Here is a 20,981-nt window from a genome sequence, read left to right on the forward strand (position 1 = left end):
GAGAGAGAGATTTTAATAGTGAATAATGCTGAGGAAAAGGACGCCATGGAACAAACAGGTTCATTAAATGAAGGGCTCCGAACATCATCGAACTTTTCTGGACACCATGACGCTGAGGACGTAATTTTGCACTAATTAGGACATAACTGATGCTCACTAAATCACTGAGCTATTTGGGACATTACTGAAGTAGGCCTACTCTGGACTTCAAAAAACACTCAGACACTAATGAAATGCTTCAGCCATCAAAAAACTGTTTAGGACAATAGTAAACTGCATAGAACACCAACAAAACCTTCAGAACATCATCATTTGCTCCTAACATTATAAATGTAAATCTTTGGACATAACTGAATTTCTATGACAACAATGAACTAAGAACAGCTGGGTTAGACCCTAAAAAACATCCTGCCAAAAAAATGTGTCCCAACAAGACTTGCATTCGATTTTGTTCTTTAAATAGACTAATACTTTAGTTTCAATCTTTAATATTTCAGCTGCATAATATTAAAGAATATTCTTGCGTAAAATTTGCGTATATAATTACCCACACACGTATTTATCTGTATGTATGTATGTATGTCCGGAGCATACTCAAAGGAGTAACTAAAATGAAATGTAAACATACAACATATGCATACATTCTGTGTACAAACCAATGTGTTAATACCAGTACGCAAAGACAAATCTTTGGAATATTTCAGCTTACAACTCCTTGTTCCTATCAGAAAGAATCTTTTCTCTTAGTTGAATTAAAAATCAGACTTAGTAATTCTAAACCAGATTTAAAAAAAAAAACTGCAAAAATTTACCAAATCAAAAACATTTCAATCTGCTACTGATCCTTAACTACAGTCAAAAACATCTTTCACAATTTCTTTATTCCTCTGTATCGATATTTTCCGCCTGGCCCCTCAAGTGGCATCACAAATTGGGAGGGGGAAGGGGAAGGGGAAGGGGGAGTTGACCCCCGACGCTAACATTTTCCTCACATTACTCCGACCGCATTGCCTCAATCCTGGTTTCCTTCCCCCGGGGACTCGTAAACCACAGCGTCACTCTTCCTCACATCTCGACCCTCTCACTCCCTTCCCTCCTTTCCTTCCCCAACCGTACCCTTCGCTCTGTCTTAGATTCTTTCCAACACTCCCCCAGATTTCTCCGTCTTTTATCTATCTTCTTTCCTCTCCTTATGCCGTCGCATGCTCCTTTTCCTTCTTTTTTTTTTTTTTTTTGTTTCACTATCGCTAGTCGTCATTTTTTATCCTCTGCCCCTTCTCACCGCCGTGATTTTCTTCTCTTTCCCCTTTCCACGCCCATTTCTATTCTCAAGCTCAGAACTATTCTTCTTCCTCACTTTCATCCCCTATTCGTTTTTCCTTCATCTCATCCTTCTTGCCGCAAAACCTTCCTTTTCCACTGCTTTAGAAGCACTGCGTCCACAGGCATCGATAGGAATCCAAATCCGCCCTCGATTCTTCTCCTTCGACGTATCTCATTTCCGTTCCTTGTGGGTAACCGCGTACACCTTCTTTCCTCCAACTTCTTGCGTAGTTGTTATCCTGTTTGTCACTACCTTTTAAAAGTTCAGCCATCTTGTCGCTACTATCTCTCAAGTGTTCAATTATTCTGTTTGTTGCTACTTTTCAAGTGTCTAATTGTCCTTTTTGTTACTATATTTTAAAGTTAATCCTCTTTTTACCTGTACAATTATCTTTCTTTCTGCTACTCAGGTGTGCCATTTATCCCTTTTATTAGACGATGATTTAGAGTATGCTTTGTGAACAAAAACAGAACAGGGAGAGCGAAGAAAGGCGAAGCTACACAAAACTATTAGTCTAACATGGTAACACAGGTACTTCGAATACATACACGTTCGCATTTCGATATCCTCGAAGGTGCAGTTAGGCGTTTAGTTGTAAACATAGACTGCCAATACTCTAAAACTTTAAACGCATGGATATATCAACGTGGTTTTTCCTTCTTTTTCCTGCGAACCTTTTCTTTCGCTCAACTATTTCTGTGAGCTCTAAGGGAGAATTCTCCTCTTCAAAAGTAGCTTAGAAACACCCGTCAGACCACCTCAACCCACATTTCAGCGACTGCTTCTTTCCTTTCATTGCAAACTTTGGAATTTTCCTTTTTTATTCTTCTTTTACTCGTATCCTTTCTTCGTTCAAGATGCGTGTCTGGCACCTCCATTATGATTAAACCCAATTTTTGTTCATCCCTTTCCCTTGTCCTTGGTTATTTTCGGTCTGGGCCAGTAAAGTACATTAGGCTGACCGATTCAGTAACCAACAAAAATCACGTGCGGAACAGAAATAAATTTCAGAATTACATTGGAATCGAACCCAGGTCTTTCAATTGAAAAGCAAAGAAGCTTCCAACTGAACCACACAAGTCATTAAAGAAGCTGGAATCTAAGTACCAATGTACAGAAGGCTTTACCGGGGCAAGCTAACTGCCTCGCACCCAACGTGCTTTCCCCAACTTCCCGATTCAGCAGTGACCCAGTTGACAGCATTTCATTCGAATTATCCCCTCTGAGTGAATGTAACAGAAATAATCAACACACAATCACGTCTGGAACTTAGGTTCCAAATTCTTATATGACTTGTGTGGTTCAGTTCGCAGTGTCTTTGCCTTTCAATTGAAGGTCCTGGTTTCGATCCCAATGTGAGTCAGAAATTTATATATATATATATATATGCATATATATATATATATATATATATATATATATATATATATATATATATATATATACATATATATATAATATATATAATCTACAGTCCTTTTATAGATACCATATGTAACTATAGTGCTTTAATGCCTTCCTAACTCTCAGTGTGCCCTTTTGGATATGCTTGTCTGCTGAAGCCTTAGTTCCAAGTAGAAATATGAGCTTAATTGCAGTGTCCAGTAGCGGGAAACGAACCCGCATCCCATAATCACAATGGGGTCAAGTGGCCTACCTGACCAGGAGAAGGTTGGCAACGTGACCTCGTTGCTGATAAGGATGCCCAGTTTCATTCCTGTAACTGCTCATATTTCTTTGATTAGACCTCAAAACTGTGGTAACAGAAATATCAAAGAACAAGCTAAGAAGTTAAGCGGGCACTGTGGCTATTGCAATTACATTAGATATAAATAAATATATAAATATATATACATATATATAAATAGACAATGATGAAAAGGAGAGAAAAATTGGCAAGTAGAGGGAAAATAAAGAATTTTAAAAACCTGAAAGACAAATGTGGTTTAGAAAAGAACAGCAGCTATCAGTTTGCTCGTCATTTACAACACCATTAACACTCATATCATGTATTTACCTGGAGAAGGAAAGAAACAAATTAATCTTACAATTGTATCAATATTAGCATTATATACTAAGAGATCATCCATGGAGTTTTAATTAGCCCGAAAATGTCTTTGTTTAAATGTGTAGCTTTATCTAAATATAGACAGATCACTTTTAAATAAATAAAAAAGAAAAATTTTCTTTCAGCGCATAGATCCGTTCGACTCCCAATTTTGTTTCTCATTTTCGTTTACATTGTTAAAATTATCTTGAATTAATGTCCTCTCAATTGAGAATGTACTTTTTAACGAAATCATTTAATGCCTACTTACTTGTTCTGCTTATGCAAGCACTCACAATTACGAACACATTTACACACACACACACACACACATATATATATACATATATATATATATATATATATAATCACTCTTACGTGATTTCATATATATATATATATATATATATATATATGCTCTCTCTTCTGTATATGTATTCCAGGATATCCACTTCACCAACTGAAGGACAAAGGTTCAATTCCCGGACCAGAGCATAGCGCTTAAAGAGCACCGCCTATACCAGCCTCATTTACCTCTTTTGACTTAGGGGTAATTATGTACTAGGTGGTTTGGTTTGGCGACAGGGGTGGGACACAGTAATTGAAAGGTATGAAGCATCTATAGGAAGCCTCTTTGTAAAGTGACTATAAAGACATAATATGTTTTATGCTGCATCATATATATATATATATATATATATACTCATATATATATATATATATATATATATATATATATATATATATATACTCTATATATATATTCTACTGAAGGTAAAGTTCTGCTAGATGAATATCAAGTTCAATTCTGATCAGCATTTTATCATTGTTGTGGATGAAAACAGACCAACGAACACTGGGCAAACGAAAGACAGTAACAGCTCCTCCTTACCCGGAATAATTGTCGAATAAGCGGAGATAATCGTATTGTTTTCATTACAATAACTGTGGCAATTTCCGCTAACTGTCAACTAATATTTCATTTTCAATCCTTAATTAATCAGTTTCGTAGATGAAATTCATCGTTTATTGTTATCTTCATGGTCTTGCTATTCTCTCTCTCTCTCTCTCTCTCTTACAAGTCACATCTTATATGTGAAGTAATGTCTCTTCTCACTGAACACAAAATTAGTGTCCTTTATCCGTGTTATCGTTGCTTCTCGTGATTACAATTCCTCCGTGTTTTCAAGGGTCTCTTTCATTAAATAAGAGATGGAGCAACTATTTTGCTATAGTTTTGTGGGAATGTGCCGTCCCTCATCAAAATACGGCTATTTACTAATGTGTTATCGTTGCTTCTCGCCATTACAGTTCTCCCGTGTTTTCAAGGATCTCTTTCATTAAATAAGGGCTGATTAGCATCTATTTCTATATATGGTTTTGTGGGAATGTGCCGTCCCTTATCAAAATGCGGCTATTTACTAATGTGTTATCGCTGCCTCACGCGATTCCAATTCTTACCTGTTTTTAAGCATCTTTTTCTTTAAAATAAGGGCGGAGTAGCTTCTATTTAATTATATGATTTTGTGGGAATGTGCCGTCCCTCATCAAAATACGGCTATTTACTAATGTGTTATCGTTGTTTTTCGCGATTACAATTCTTCCCTATTTTCAAGGATCTCTTTCAGTAAATAAGGGCGGAGTAGCTTCTATTTACATATATGGTTTTGTGGGAATGTGCCGTCCCTTATCAAAATATGGCTATTTACTAATGTGTTATCGTTGCTTCTCGCGATTACAATTCTTCCCTGTTTTCGAGGGTCTCTTTCATTAAATAAGGGCGGAGTAGCTTCTATTTACATAAGAGTATATGGTTTTGTGGGAATGTGCCGTTCCTTATCAAAATACGGCTATTTACTAATGTATGCCGTCTATAAGAATCACTGACGCAGGAATAATCTTTTACCCTATTTTGGTAAATCTTTAGCCTACTTTGGTAAAGTGACTCAAGTTTTTCCTGATTTGATTTTCTGCATAATGAGGGTAAGCATGATCTTTGCATATGGCAGTAGAGAGATCCTGCTTAGAGATCCTTCAGAACACAATGCAACTGACAAGTGTAGTTTACAAACTGCAAAAGAGCAACGGTTTTTTTCTTATTACAGTGGGCTGGTGACCGAGAACAGTGTTGGTTGTTTGCTAGTCCTTTCTCCTGACGACTCCGTAGAAGTCAGCCTTTTCTGTATCAACTTGAAAAGAGGCAAGTTGAATCGCTCGGAAAATGGTTGACTAGTATGGCGACGTCAGGTGAATGGACTAGGCAAAAAACCAAAACGAAAAGTAACCTCCTAGGGAGCAAAACGAGAAAAAAGATGGAGCTGAAGTAAATCAAAGTTGGAAGAAAAATCCAGGTAACTAATAAAATTAGGGTTTGCACTCACTCAGCCAAGACCAATAATGTGCAGAGAATCTGCAGAGATGACCACATTAAAGGACGGATAAACCAAATGTAATTCTGAAGTAGCTGCTCAGAGCAGAAATACAAGTTGGACTTGAATGGAACAACTAAATTCTTATAAGCAGATATAGCCAGTGCCATAATACATCCCTTCCCTTGAAAATGTTTGTTTTGACCTTAAAATTGTGGGAAGATCATACATGTAAAAGAACTGCATCATATATATATATATATATATATATATATATATATATATATACATATATATATATACATATATATAACACTATATATATATATATATATATATTGCATTATAATGATGAGCTTTTGGTGAAAGAGGGCAGGCAATAGAATTTTCCCGTTTGTGAAATATTATCATATTTTCAAAACTTGGATTGAGTATCGATGACATTCAGTATTTGCATAGTTGGATGCAAATCACATAACAAATTTACAGACGGGTTCATGCACTGATGACCGATATATATGCATCTGTATATAATGTATATGCATATAAGTATTAATAATATATAAATCAAGATAATAATATAATATGTATATATATATACATACATATATATATAATACATATATGTATATAAACACAATACACACACACACACACACACATATATATATATATATATATATATATATATATATATATATATATATATATATATATATATATATATAATCTGTCATTTTACTGTAATCACAGCAGAGAAGGAAAAAAACAATCACTGATATGTTCATCCTTAAAAAGCTGAATCGTGAATGAACCTCTACGCAGAAAAAAAAAAAAAAAAGAAAAACGCCCCATGCATACCCACGCACGCCCACTGCTTCATCGAGGATGAACTCTAATTATAATTACAACATTTGCTCAGCTTCAAAAATTTATTGAAAAACATGTTACCAGCACAACGAGAATGAAACTTTATGGCACCCGATTATGTATGCACCACATGTATACGTGCATACATACATATACAGTGTATATATACATGTGTTTATACATATATAATATATAATATATATATATATATATATATATATATATATATATATATATATATTATATATATGTGTGTGTATATATATATAAAAATTAAAACACTTTTATTCATTTCTGTAAAGCGGTAACAAGGAATTTTCACCCATTTTAAGATGAACAAATGCTGTCCTTATAATGAGAATACATCCTTGGGGAAGAGGCACGCGTGCATTGGTGTGCATGAGGCATGTGTGCGCGTGGGTGTGTGTGTGTGTGAGTGTGTGAATTTTTGTCACTAATCCTCTCGTGACTTTTATTCACGAATAATAAAAGGCAATTACTGTTATTTATGAAAATCACAAAACCTTGGGAAACGCTTTTGCCTTGGCCAAGATTCGGATCTGAGCAGTTGGCTTAAGACACAACAAAAAGCAGTCGACTGTCCACTCGGCTATCAAGAGGTATATAAGGTGACATCGACCCTGCTGTACATACTCCTGCAGAATTCAGATCTTGACTTAGAACTGATATCAACCCGTCTTCATCATGACAGATGACTGGTGAATTTGTTACACGCGGGTAATCGTGAATTTTTGTCACATAAACACGCGTGACATTTTTATTCACCAATATTAGGCCACAAATATCATTTAAAATCCAATGAACTGTACCGTGGGAATAACTTACACCCAAGGGAACTGTGACTGCTAAGTGTTGCTGCCCCGACCAAGATTCGAACCCGGAATTTTGGCTTAGAAACAGTAAGAACAGCAGACTTTGACCACTTGACTCTACATATAAATATTAATATAAATATAAATGTATACATATATACTGTAATACTATATATATATATATATATATATATATATATATATATATATATATATATATATATATATATATATATATACATATAATATAATACTCTTATAAAAATAGAGAGAAATTGAGAGAATAAATATAAATTAATATATATTTATATATATATATATATATATATATATAATATATATATATATATATATATATGTATATATATATATGGACATACAGAGGCAGGGGAGGCAGAGAGAATATTCCTATCCAACAACAAACTGAAATTCATAGCCTTTTTATATAATTACCCTTAAATAATAGTGACCCCCTTCCGAACGCAATACCAGCCGTGCCAATAGTTTTTATTTTTTTTCATCGCAGTTATTAATGGGTGAATGAAAATGTTATATTGTAATATTCATCGTAACAATTTCATTGCTATGTGTTCCATTCTGATGTGCTATTATAAAGCATGAGAGAGAGAGAGAGAGAGAGAGAGATTAACAAAATTGATACTAATTTTTACATAACTAATCTTATATATCAAAGAGAGAGCGAGAGATAGAGATTATTCCTATCCTGACACAAACATAATTCATACTTTTTAAACTTAAATTTACTTATACGTGGCAGGGACGAGAGAGAGAGAGAGAGAGAGAGAGAGAGAGAGAGAGAGAGAGAACTATGACGTTTGGGATTTATTTCATGATCCGGATAATAGCATTATAAAAGTTTTTTCTCTTTCACTCTGGATTAGTTGATTTTGATATACGATGGAATTCAGTGTACAGTATTTGCTCTTTTCTTTTTCTAACAGGTAGCACAAGAGAAACAACATGGCAAGAAAGCAAAACTCCAATAAACAAAATAATAATATCATTATTAATAATAATACTAGCAGACAGTAGACTTCCCAATAAGAATTAGTCATAGTTGTTCCCTCCTGAAGAACAGAAGTATAAGCGGCTATCATCAAACAAAAAGAAGAGAGAGAGAGAGGGAGAGAGAGAGGGAGAGAGAGAGAGAGAGAGAAACCACAAGCACCCAAAAAAACTTATGAAAAACAACGCATCTTTTTTGGATGACTTTGTTAAAAAACAGCACTTTACTTGATGCATAAATTATTCACAGCTGGTCCAAGCATGAAACAACACTCTATCTTTGACAAAAGCTAAATTAAAGAGATGTTTCATTTTTTTGCTATTTCCGTTTTCGTTTGAGTTCCTGTTAATTTCACTGTGATTAAAAGCATTTCATGCTTACATTTCATGGAAGTTTTGTCGAAAGATTTTTTATTGGGTAATGGGCAAATATTTGTGCGTTTTAATTTTCTGACCCTATGTGTCGTTTGTAATGTTTTCGGCTGATTTACCAGATGGCTATCTTAAATAATTTTAATTAATATTAATGATTCTAATTAATACTTAATAGTAGCTATTAATCATTCCATGCCCAACTCATTTAATATCAGCTTTCCTCTTCCGCTGGTAAACACAAACAATTAGGTTTTGAAACAAAAAATATCCCTTGAATTTTCTGCGTAATCGTATCTTGTATTCTACTACAGTACTTTAACCCCTCTTAATTATAAACTGGCTGTACAGGATCCTTACTTCACTACTGTTCTCTGCATTATTCCTTAACCTGTAAATGTGAAAGACATAATAACCGTTTTACGTAATTGAAAAATCAGTGCTAAAAACTCTAAAACCAGCCGAGTTAACATGCACCTTTTTGTTCGCGTCCGCACGGAAAATAAAGTTTAATGTTCGTTCTACAGCAAAGCCCTCCGTTAACCCTCCCATTTCATTAAAGCTTAAAGCTTGAGGCTCTTTCGAATACTGCTTTTCTATCCTGTTTTGCTTTCCTAAACAAAAATACAGTGGCTTTCCTCGGGAAAGATTCGCCTAAAAAGAAAATGATTCGAGTTTAAACGATCCATAATTTGTACTATTCTTTTAATTAACCTTTGCCATTTTTCTTTGCCTCTCTCTCTCTTTTCTTAATTATCTTCAATATCACCGAGTCCCATTATTTCGTTTTTAGGGAAAACGTACTGAACTCTATCACACAAGTTTGGAGTAATTAAATGCATCCTAATGATCTCCAAGTCATTTCAATTATCGTTATCATTGACGTTCACTATATTAATTTTCCAGTTTCCTCCGCACTCGCGCGCCAATATTCCTGCAAATTCTTTCTCTCTTAAATTCTTCCCAGCTATTAGTTATTTGTTAGAAAACTGAGATTTTACTTCCTTCAAGTAAGTCGATCCAGCTGGGTGCCTCTAAATATCAAATATAACGTTAAGTTTCTGCAGACAGATGAATCTTAGGGATTAGCTTCCATTTAGCGCGTTTCTTTTTTTTCTTTACCTGCGATGAGAGTTTACACACGTTGAAATAACTACTGCTAATTAGTTAAAGAGGTAATATGAGTGTTATACTGAGATATTGCCAATTGATCTCTCGGGTTCCCATCCCTAATATAGCGGTCGCCAGTTTATTCATTAATTTTGGTTTACATTTTTTTTTGTGAAATCTCTTCCTCTGTTATGAAACTTGATAATTCCATCGGTGTTAGCTTCATCGAGTTTCGCATAAACTGGTATAAATTATTTTCCGGCACCCTTCTTCGAGAAAATCATTGACACGAAAATAAGAAATGTTATGTATTTTTTTACACAGAGGATTTACTTGACAAGAGCAAAAACAAAAACAACAACGACAATAATAATTATAATAAATATAATAGAAATTAATACACACATGATACATTATTAATAATAATAATAATAGTACACACAGTTATTATTATTATTATTATTATTATTATTATTATTATTATTATTATTATTATTATTATTATTATTCATGATTACTGCTATTATTGTTGTTATTCCAAATGAACACACGTTCATAAAAAAATTAGTTTAAGAGGCCTTTAATCAAGATAGCAAATTTGCAAAAGGGCACATATGTATAAAAGAATACAGAAGTAAGCAAACAGTAAATAAATATAGAAAACAAACATTTATACAATCACAGCAACAAAAAAAAGGCAACAAAGATAGTCTTGAGTATAGTATCCAAAGTAAAAGGATTAACGCGGTGTAATTACTAATTACTAAGAACTATAAATGGAGTTTCCACTGAATGCTAGACTTTGACTTAATTGTTATAGATAACAAACTGCCGACAGTATTCAGTGTTCTGTCCATTGTAACATTATGTGATTATTCACGTAACCTTGCACTTGTAACGCACTTTACAATACATCAAACATTTTGTTAACGTTTGTTATAGTTAAACGGGAGATCATTTTCTGCAGACATCTTATTACACGCAAAAAAAACATTCGTATAAACCATGAATTTTGTCTTGTAGGATTAATATTAGCTTATAATAAGGTGAGTATTAAAACAAAAACTTTTATTTACTGTCGTTTTATGTTATAAAATTCATAATAATTATGCTGTCTATTATGTTAAGATGTCTGCAGAATCCTCCTAAGGATGTTCAGTTCTCATTTTCAAATATGAAAACGTTAAAAAGCACCATCAACGAAATGTGAAAATAACTACCATTATATATATATATATATATATATATATATATATATATATATATATATATATATATATATATATATATATTAGGTTTCCAAATTTTCTAGGAGATTTTCGTTTGAAGTTTTACCATTAACTAAAAAAATCCCATTAATAACACAAAATGGCAAAAAAATTAGATAATTAAATATCAGCAAAGGAAAAAATTACAGCAGACTTATTATCGTAGTGGAGACACGTAAACACATCAATAAATAAATATTTTTAAATAAAAATGATATGTCACCATATTGACGTCAACACTTACCCAGCCCGTTAATCCATTAGCTGCGTAGCGAATCGGGTGTCCGTCTTCTCGTTTGAAATGAATGTCTCATGCAGGAAAACCCATTGGCGCGCATCTCAACTGGGCGCAGGCGCATCTTCGCTCACTTCAACGTCAGTACTGGATTCATCGTCTATTATGTTGTGGAACTGGAAAACGGGAAGGCAGTCATTAGGATACATTAAAGATTAAGCAACCAGAGAACACTTTAGAGAAGGTTAAATACTGAACTAGTCTGGTATGTGTATATATATATATATATATATATATATATATATATATATATATATATATATATATATATATATATATATATATATATATATATATATATATATATATATATATACCTGAAGCTTAAATTAAGGTATTTTGATTTTGTTAGCTATATTTAATCTTGACTGTGAGATACGAGGTTGTCAGATGGGTAACATCAGTATAAACTTGCATATGAAGAAAACAGCAACAATTTAATTTACTTAAATAATTTTTCTGGAAATCATATTAACATAAAAATCTCTTTTCTTTTAGTATTACAAATTTCTAGATAAATAACTGCAGATCATTAGAAAAATAGGTGGGGGACTTGTGCTTTCCAGCCTGTATTTAGGATACTTGCTAGAATAGAACTTTTATAATAAAGTGACAAGAAGTTAAAATTACTCAAGATCACCTCTGCCTTATTTAATCAGCTCTGAGCCCATCAAATCGACGCTGAAAATATTCAATCTAAATATAGCTCTTTTCATATATTAATACTGTGTAAAAACATGTTTATAAGAAATTGTCTTAGCAGAGTAGTAGCATAAACAAAACTCTATGTTTGCATTCAGGATTCGCTTAGAATTGGATACCGGAATAAACCAACATAAATATTCAGTTAAAACTGGTAAAATAATAACGCTTACTCTGTACACCATAAGATATCATGAAAGACTGGTCCCATAGTAGTATAATATTAGATGTAAAAACATTGTTTTTAGAATGTATTGGGATCTGCATTAATGCAATAAACAAATTAAAATATTAGTATTTAGACCCATATCTAAATACTTTGGACTCTCATTCTGTAAAAGATATTCGAAGCAGATCTAAAAGAGAAACTAAAGAAACTCCAGCCATCCTTTTGATGCCTAGTGCCTCTCCTTGTTTATCAAATGCTGAGTTAATATTAATAGTGTTCCTTCACCTGAAGACCAACTACGTGAAAGTTATTTAATTTTGTATGAATTTTAATCTCAGTTGTTATCTATAAACTGTAGTCTTTTAATCTTTTGCAGTTCTCTGGGAAATTCTCAACTAAAGGCGAAAGATCTTGCACTGATGTCTTGATTCTCAGGACATATACTCTTTTAGAATTAACATTACCTTGGTATTCTGTGATATATATATATATATATATATATATATATATATATATATATATATATATATATATATATATATATATATATATATATATATATATATATATGTGTGTGTGTGTGTATACGCTGTAAATATATATGTATGCTATTTGGGTATATTTCTCTCTTATGTAACTCCTATTGAAGCCAGTGGCATTGTTCTGCAAATACTATTTGTTTTAAGTAGACTTTGAATTAGTCTATACTTCTTTTTTCTTCAAGCAAGCTTCTGATGAAATAAGGAAAAATTATTCACGTTTCTTTCCATCGTCTTCAGGACTAAATTACAATTTGACTTACACTTGGTTTTATTATTGATTGTGGACTTTTTGCGGCTACGCCAAAATTTTAAACTTGACGTCATTGGTGGTTGAATTTATGTTGGTACAGATCTCATTGTCTCGTTGGCAGTGTGTACGGGCAGCAAGGGTATTCCTGGTGCTCCACAGGACGGCCAATGCCGCAGCTTGCAGGAAAATGGAGTGGACAAAGGCGTGATTCCTGTTCTCTAGCTGCTAGTCTTGATTAGCTTCGTTGTCGATAGTCGTGTTAAGGGGTGTTCTGTCGCTTTCACAGATGTCCTTGAAGAAGGGAGCAAAGTCCGTTTTCCCTTGATGTTTAATGCAGGTCGTTGTTGAATTGTACGCAACAGCTTCTACTGTTTTCAATCTGTGGAACCGGGCTTTCTGTGCATGATTTCTGTGCTTTATAGCAATTCTTCCAGTGTCGGTTTACGGCATGATAGTCCACATAGTATTGGAATATTGGCCCTGGTTGTGGCTTCCAATCGCCTGCGTAGAGTGGGGCTTTGGTGTGACCTATGTAGCAATTGCTGAATTCTGGCATGTCCCTTCGGTACATTTTAAATTTGTATACTACGTTGGCCGACCTGCATCTCTTAATGGGGAGCTGTGCTATTTCGCATTACAACGTTGCTGACTGGTACGGGAGGCGGTAGACACGCAAGGAAATACTCGTTAGGGGATTCGTAGGTGGTGTACCGCTGGCAATTATCCTTTTCATGGCCCTGTCCTTATAGTTGAACTGGTTGTGATATGCAGCTTTGTAATACAATATGATGTTTATGGTGATGTAGGAGTCGTCCCTGGTGCGCTGGCATACACGTCCTACTGTTTTCTTATGCGACCTTCTATTTAGGTTGCTGTCGTGTCCGTTATTAGTTAGAATTGCCTTAACATTGCTCGAGCTCTGCATGATAGCGTTACATAATGAACAGTGCGTAGTTGCACGTCTCACGTAAGCGATACCACGGGGTTTGTAAATGTCATGGGACTCCTAAGGATGTTAAGGAACCTACCCACACTATTCGCCTTTAGTATACGGTAGTATTGCATCTGTCTCCTCTTTCCACTTTTACATCTAAGAAGGGAAGTCATTTTGATTAATATATTTGAAAGACACACACACAAACATAAACATATATATATATATATATATATATATATATATATATATATATATATATATATATATATATATGTATGTGTGTGTGTGTGTGTGTGTGTGTGTGTGCGTGTGGGTGTGGTGTAGCGAGTGTGTATGTTTGACTACGTACACACACATACATACATACACTTAACATCTGTTAATAATTTTATAGAGTAAGACAAAATGATACTGCTGCTAAAAATAAAGTTCTTGAACGACATTGATATTTGATTTCTCTCATCTCGGAATCAGTAATCGTGTACAGCAATTCTCCAAACACGAATGTAAAAGTCTTTTCAAAGATAGTATTTGTCAACAGTTTACAAACTTTTCAACAATGCATAATTTTCAACTAGCTGACCATGGAACAATTTGACAATAAATTTTGTTAGAAAACTTGAGTGAATTATTTTGAATACGACACTTAAGTGAAAGTGCAATTCTTTTTAATGAAAAAGAAAACTCTTGAATTAATATCAATGAAATACGAGAAAATCAACACAGTAGAACTTAGAGGTTATAAAGTTCTACCTTACTTACTCTATTACCTTCCGGAAACCGCTTGACCCAATCTCCTAGGGGTTTATTGCAAAATCATGAATCCTTTACGTTTTCCGAGTTGATCTCGGTCTCATGATGAGCAATGTCCACGATGAAGCCTCTAACGATCCAGTAACATATTTCTTTAAGTTTCAAGGGCATCTGTGATTACTCTGGACCCATTTCTTTTATCCAGTCAGAGAATTATGTTCCCTTTCCTGCACAAACTACAAATTCTTTTCTAGTTCCCACACCAAGAGGGCCCCCACCCCTTCCTGCACCAGCTAGTTCCTTTCATGTTTCCTCAACAAGAAGACTCAAGTTCCTCTGTTATGACATTAGGGTAGACTGTCTCCCCTTGCTCCCATAAAAGGTAGGTTGTCCTTCCTGCTCCCATGAGAAGCATATACTCTCCCAACACTCCAAGAATTTTCATTTCGCCCAAAAAGAGATCGGGCTATAGTCCGAACAGGTTCAGACCAGATCATGGCACTGTTGCCTGTACCTTCATTTTTTACTTGTTGAAAATATGCAGTTTCACATTATAGATGAAATGTTTTAAAATGAAATTGTACACTACATGTGCAAGAAACTTGACTTTTTTATTGCCACGTATATAATTGCTGCTTAGTTGTGTGCCATATTTACTGTATATATATATAGTATAATACATATATATATATATATATATATATATATATATATATATATATATATATATATATATATATATGTGTGTGTGTGCACAATGTTCACATGGATTTTGTAAATTAAATGTCTTCTTATCGTATTCTATATATATATATATATATATATATATATATATATATATATATATATATATGTGTGTGTATAGCACATATACAGTACATATATACTGTATATGTATATACATTTATATAATTTAGTTTACTATGCTCTCAACAGTTCCGTTTAATATCTCTTCCTAAAAGACTTCACCACTTTATAACAGACAAAACATACGCTTCAGTTATTTCTGCCTTCAGATTTCAAGGAGTCTAGCTCTGTGACGGAAGGGGCTAAAATGTAACCCTTTCCGCATCATGTAATTACCCATTTGACTCTACACCATCACACCAAAAGGCTCGTTTTTCTGGGAGGGAAAGGTAATCGATGGCATCTTTATAACTATAATAATACCCGGTCAATATTTGGTACATTCAAAGCACAGAATTCTGTGTATTATGAAAAATGAATCATTGAGAAAGTTGTAACACAAAATCATTTTCTGAATGCAGTTTTAGAAAAAGATGAAAGACTATTTTTCTTCAAACGTAATATTTTTCTTTGAGATTAAAAAGAAACATGAAAATCAAAACATTCCGTTTATAATTTACAAGACTGAAAGGCGAGTATATTCTCTTTCATATACGTTAAGTCTATTTAAAAATTTACAAATAATGTTTAAAATGCAGTAGTAACTGTCTGTCCGATCTCATTTCTAGTTTGTTCCTATTCTATGGTCTTTCAGCTAAAAGACGCGATTTCGTTTCGCGACCGGCAATCACAGTCTTTTCACTTTCTGCGTTTGGATCTTTACGGCTTCAGCAGTTACAAGCATATCCAAACAAGCGAAGAATTGAGAAGTTAAGAGGGCATTGTGGCCATTAGAATTACATATGTGTCTTGCAAAGTGACTAGTAGATTTTATATATATATATATATATATATATATATATATATATATATATATATATATATATATATATATATATTAAAGATAAGCTTCTTTCCATCATAAAACGGGTGGTCTAGAGGGTGTTTCTGATACCAAGTAGTATTACAAGATGAGGTCACAGCGCTAAGACCAACTCATAACCATGGCTGCAATTTAGAGGCAACTAAGCACCAAGTAGGCTAACTAGTGTCACTACTGAGGTCAATAAACACAAAGTGGGTTATGGCGGTGTGTCTGAATCGCTAGACCTCGTCTGGGATACGAAGACGCTTAGTGGGGAGGCGAATGTCTTAACTTCGAAACTACGGGTTCTGCAACACCTGACCCTATAAATCTCGAGGCCCAAAGTCACGCGATGTTCCTCACTGTAAGTCCACAAATGCCCACGAAAGTCAAGTCTGTCGCACCAAGACAATGTTCACATGCATGACAAGGAAGGCCAGCAAGCCAAGATTGTTTTAAATACCGAATAGTGTGCTACTTTCACTACTTATTTTTTGTAGAGAAAACCGAGCATCAAAATCTGGCCCAGGCTCGGAGAAAACACGAAAAAGGAGGAGGACTGAAAAGAATGGCTCTTTAACCTGAAAGCAATGTTTGTTATATAAAGCGCTATATGCATCCATATATGTGCAGATGAAGGTACCTTGGAGCAGCATTAAGAAAAATAACCCTAAGAGAAATATTATGCAGCTTAAAAATGCCTAGATTTATTATTAGTAACTGTGTTCTGTCAGATATTTCAATATAAGAAGTTTATTTGGGAGTTTTTCTACCTTGATGAAATATATTTATGGAGACTTTGAACTTGACTTTTTAAAATCATTCTGGAATCCTCTTGAATAACACAAAAAGTAAACTGATGGAAAACGATGCTATTCATTCACATTCACAAAAATCACATAAAATCTAATGTAGCAAACCAAGGTTACGCTAATAGTTAGACAGTTAGTAGCCATAATAACAAACATACGGAGGGAATCAAATTAATTTGACTTTCTAAGGGAGCCTAAAAGCATCATGTTACGGAATACATCTGATGTAAAACAGAGCATATCTGAGAGAGAGAGAGAGAGAGAGAGAGAGAGAGAGAGAGAGAGAGAGAGAGAGAGAGAGAGAGAGAGAGAGAGGCCACAATACAAAAAACAACTGACTGAAACTGTTTTTATTTCTCTATTCACTAATGATTCAAGACTAAAGGATATATGTGTACTAATATTATACAAGAAACTCATCTCTTCATTATTTGCAGTTTTTATAACGTGTTACTTCTTGGAAACAAATACACATATGAGTTATCTTCATTTCTTATATCATATGTAATAAACACACACACACACACACACACACACACACACACACAATATATATATATATATATAGAGAGAAAGAGTATATATATATATATATATATATATATATATATACATATATATATATATGTATCACACACACACACACACACACACATTACATATTGGCATATATATATATATATAATATATATATATATATATATATATATATATATATATATAAGTATATATATATATATATATATATATATATATAGTTATATATATATATATATATATATTACACATATATAATCAACAATTGTGTTATGATTTTGGCATTCAAGTCAAGTAACAAAATATTTTGTAATATCTATATTCCTGTCTTCAACAACTCCTTGAAACGTTTCATTTGCCTTTGTAAGATCTCATCACATTCCCTCGTTAACAACCTGAAACGTATAGACCTGACTTTTACTTTCAGATACACAATATCTATTCACTCTAGAACGATGACAATAACCAAGAACAAATACAGACTAATATCAAATCAAGTTTTCACCAAAACGCAAGCATTATATACAATACATTACTTTGGAAGTTCATTCGGAGATCGCAAAATTCCGGGAAAGCTCAGCAATCTTAGGCCCTTTCTCCACAAAAGTTGCATTTATATCCTTCTCCTTCGAAAGTCAGACCATTTTTTGGACAGATTTATTATTTTTCTCAACTAGTGTCAAACCTGCTCCTTGTTCTGGCTTTCATATGGTCTGGCCTGCATAGTAGTACTTGGTTGCTCGTTTTATTATGTACTGTGTGTAACAGGGGCATGCATGTTTTACAACCCCTTTGACTTCAATTATCATCATAACAGGGCAGTAACTGTGTAATGAGGTCTTTTCTTTTTATTATTTTATTCGTTTCTTGCTTTGTTTGTTGTTAATTGTTAGAGTCCCAGGAGGCGTAGGAAGACACAATGCAGCTTTCTTACTTCATTAACACACTAGTAAAATATACAGTATTTATATGTTAAGTGAATTGAAGTACGAGCCTTTCTTTCTTCTTAACCCACAACTGGTGAGGCTCTCGACCTCACTCCCCTAAGGCTCTCGGCTCTTCTCTTCAAGAACCTTCAAGAAGCTTGCCTTCTTGAAGGTTCTTCAAAGGAAATGTCCATCCCACCAGTAGGCGGACCATTGCTTCTGTTCCGCCTAGTAGTCGTCCTTAGTGGTTAGAGATTATCTAACGGCGTCCTTTGGGTGTGATTAATTTTGACTTTAAGTCCTCCTTTGTGGGTGGGACTAATGATGTCACCGGAAGTCTTTAGGTTCCGGCAAAAGTTGAAAGGTCAGCTCACAGGTGAGACAGGTAGGCATTCTTTAATGATTGCGCTTAGATTAATCTCACGCCAAAGTTTTGGCTACGTAATCACAACACTTCCTGATCGTTGTTCTCTCTCTCTCTCTCTCTCTCTCTCTCTCTCTGTCTATCATTTGTTTATTGATGGTTCTCTCTCATTTATTTTTCTCTCTTTTATATTTATACTATTCCTAACTAATATTCTCCTTGTTATCATTACAACTACACACTAACGGAGAATATGGACTTGCTGCTCAACATCCCCCCCCCCAAAAAAAAAGCGTAACAACCGTTCAACAAATTGTAATAATTTCGACGTTTGATTATGGCTCATTCATAAAATAATACATGCATTTAAATGCATCGGATATTAATTCAAATTTCGACACAGTATTATCAAAACCCGGCGGAAATGTTTATTCCCGTTCAAAATTCCCAATAATTCTCCGTTCACATTCAGTGGCGCTCAATTAATTTCGTCAATTCCGTGTTTAAAAGTTTATTCAAATCGAATTAGTGAAATACTTTCCATGCAGATTATAATCCTGAATGTATATTACCCTTACATTTACTCTTTTCCTCAGTCTATGCCTTTCCCTCTCTTCCATAAAAAGGGGGAAAATAAAAGGAAAGATTAAAAGATAACTATAAATAAGTACCGTCAAACCCACTCCCTTTCGCAGGTAATTTGCAAGATAGTCTCGTGCCTTTTCAGATCTGTTCGGTCGTCTAAGCGGATAAAAAGAATCAAGCGCGAACGATATTTTAAGGGAAGCCAACTTGTTAAGGAACCCATATGGTTATTTGATCAATCGTTAATACGGGTTAGGTAATATTCTAATAGCTGTCAAAATTAATCATATCCTGAAGGTTAAACGATGGATTAATAGTCTCTTCGACGACCCGCCGAGTTTCCATTTAGTGGAACAGGTGCATGTGTGTCTGTTAATATTCATATGTAAGTTAAATTAATTTAAAAACGTATGCAATCAGACAAACAGGTCTTTTTATTTACATATGTATGTAATATATATGTATGTGTAAGTATATATATATATATATATATATATATATATATATATATATATATATATATATATATATATATATATATATATATATATATAAATGTATATATATATATATATATATAGAAATGTATATATATATATATATATATATATATATATATATATATATATATATATATATATATATATATCTCAATATCGATTTCATTATACCTTGGGAATAAATTACACCCACTGGAAAATTTACTGGCACGTGCTTCTGCCCGGTCAGTATTCGAATCAGGGCCTCTGGTAATACTCGGCAACCTGGTTGGGGCAGATGCACTTATCAATTATAATTCTATTTGGGTGCACGATACCCCCAAGGTTATGGTGAATTCTATATTAAGCAATATATCTGGCTTAATATTTCTGTGTACAAAAAAATTCACGAGGGCATACCTGACAAAGCTGCACACACACACACACACACACACACACACACACACACATATATATATATATAATATATATATATATATATATATATATATATATATATATATATATATATATATATATAACAAATGCCTACAGAGAGAGAGAGAGAGAGAGAGAGAGAGAGAGAGAGAGAGAGAGAGAGAGAGAGAGCTAGTTGCCAGACAGCCAGAGAAAGGAGAGGCAAGTTGCGTGCATTTCATGAATCTAATCATGTAATCACGAGAGAGAGAGAGAGAGAGAG

The 20,981-nt window shown here is 33.8% G+C and overlaps 1 pseudogene; it reads right to left on the reverse strand.

Moving 5' to 3' along the window:
- LOC136847583 (lachesin-like) overlaps positions 1–20,981 on the reverse strand; it is a 119,411-nt pseudogene that overhangs the window by 49,103 nt on the left and 49,327 nt on the right.

This window comes from Macrobrachium rosenbergii, chromosome 17 (assembly GCF_040412425.1).
Source record: "Macrobrachium rosenbergii isolate ZJJX-2024 chromosome 17, ASM4041242v1, whole genome shotgun sequence".
NCBI lineage: Eukaryota > Metazoa > Arthropoda > Malacostraca > Decapoda > Palaemonidae > Macrobrachium > Macrobrachium rosenbergii.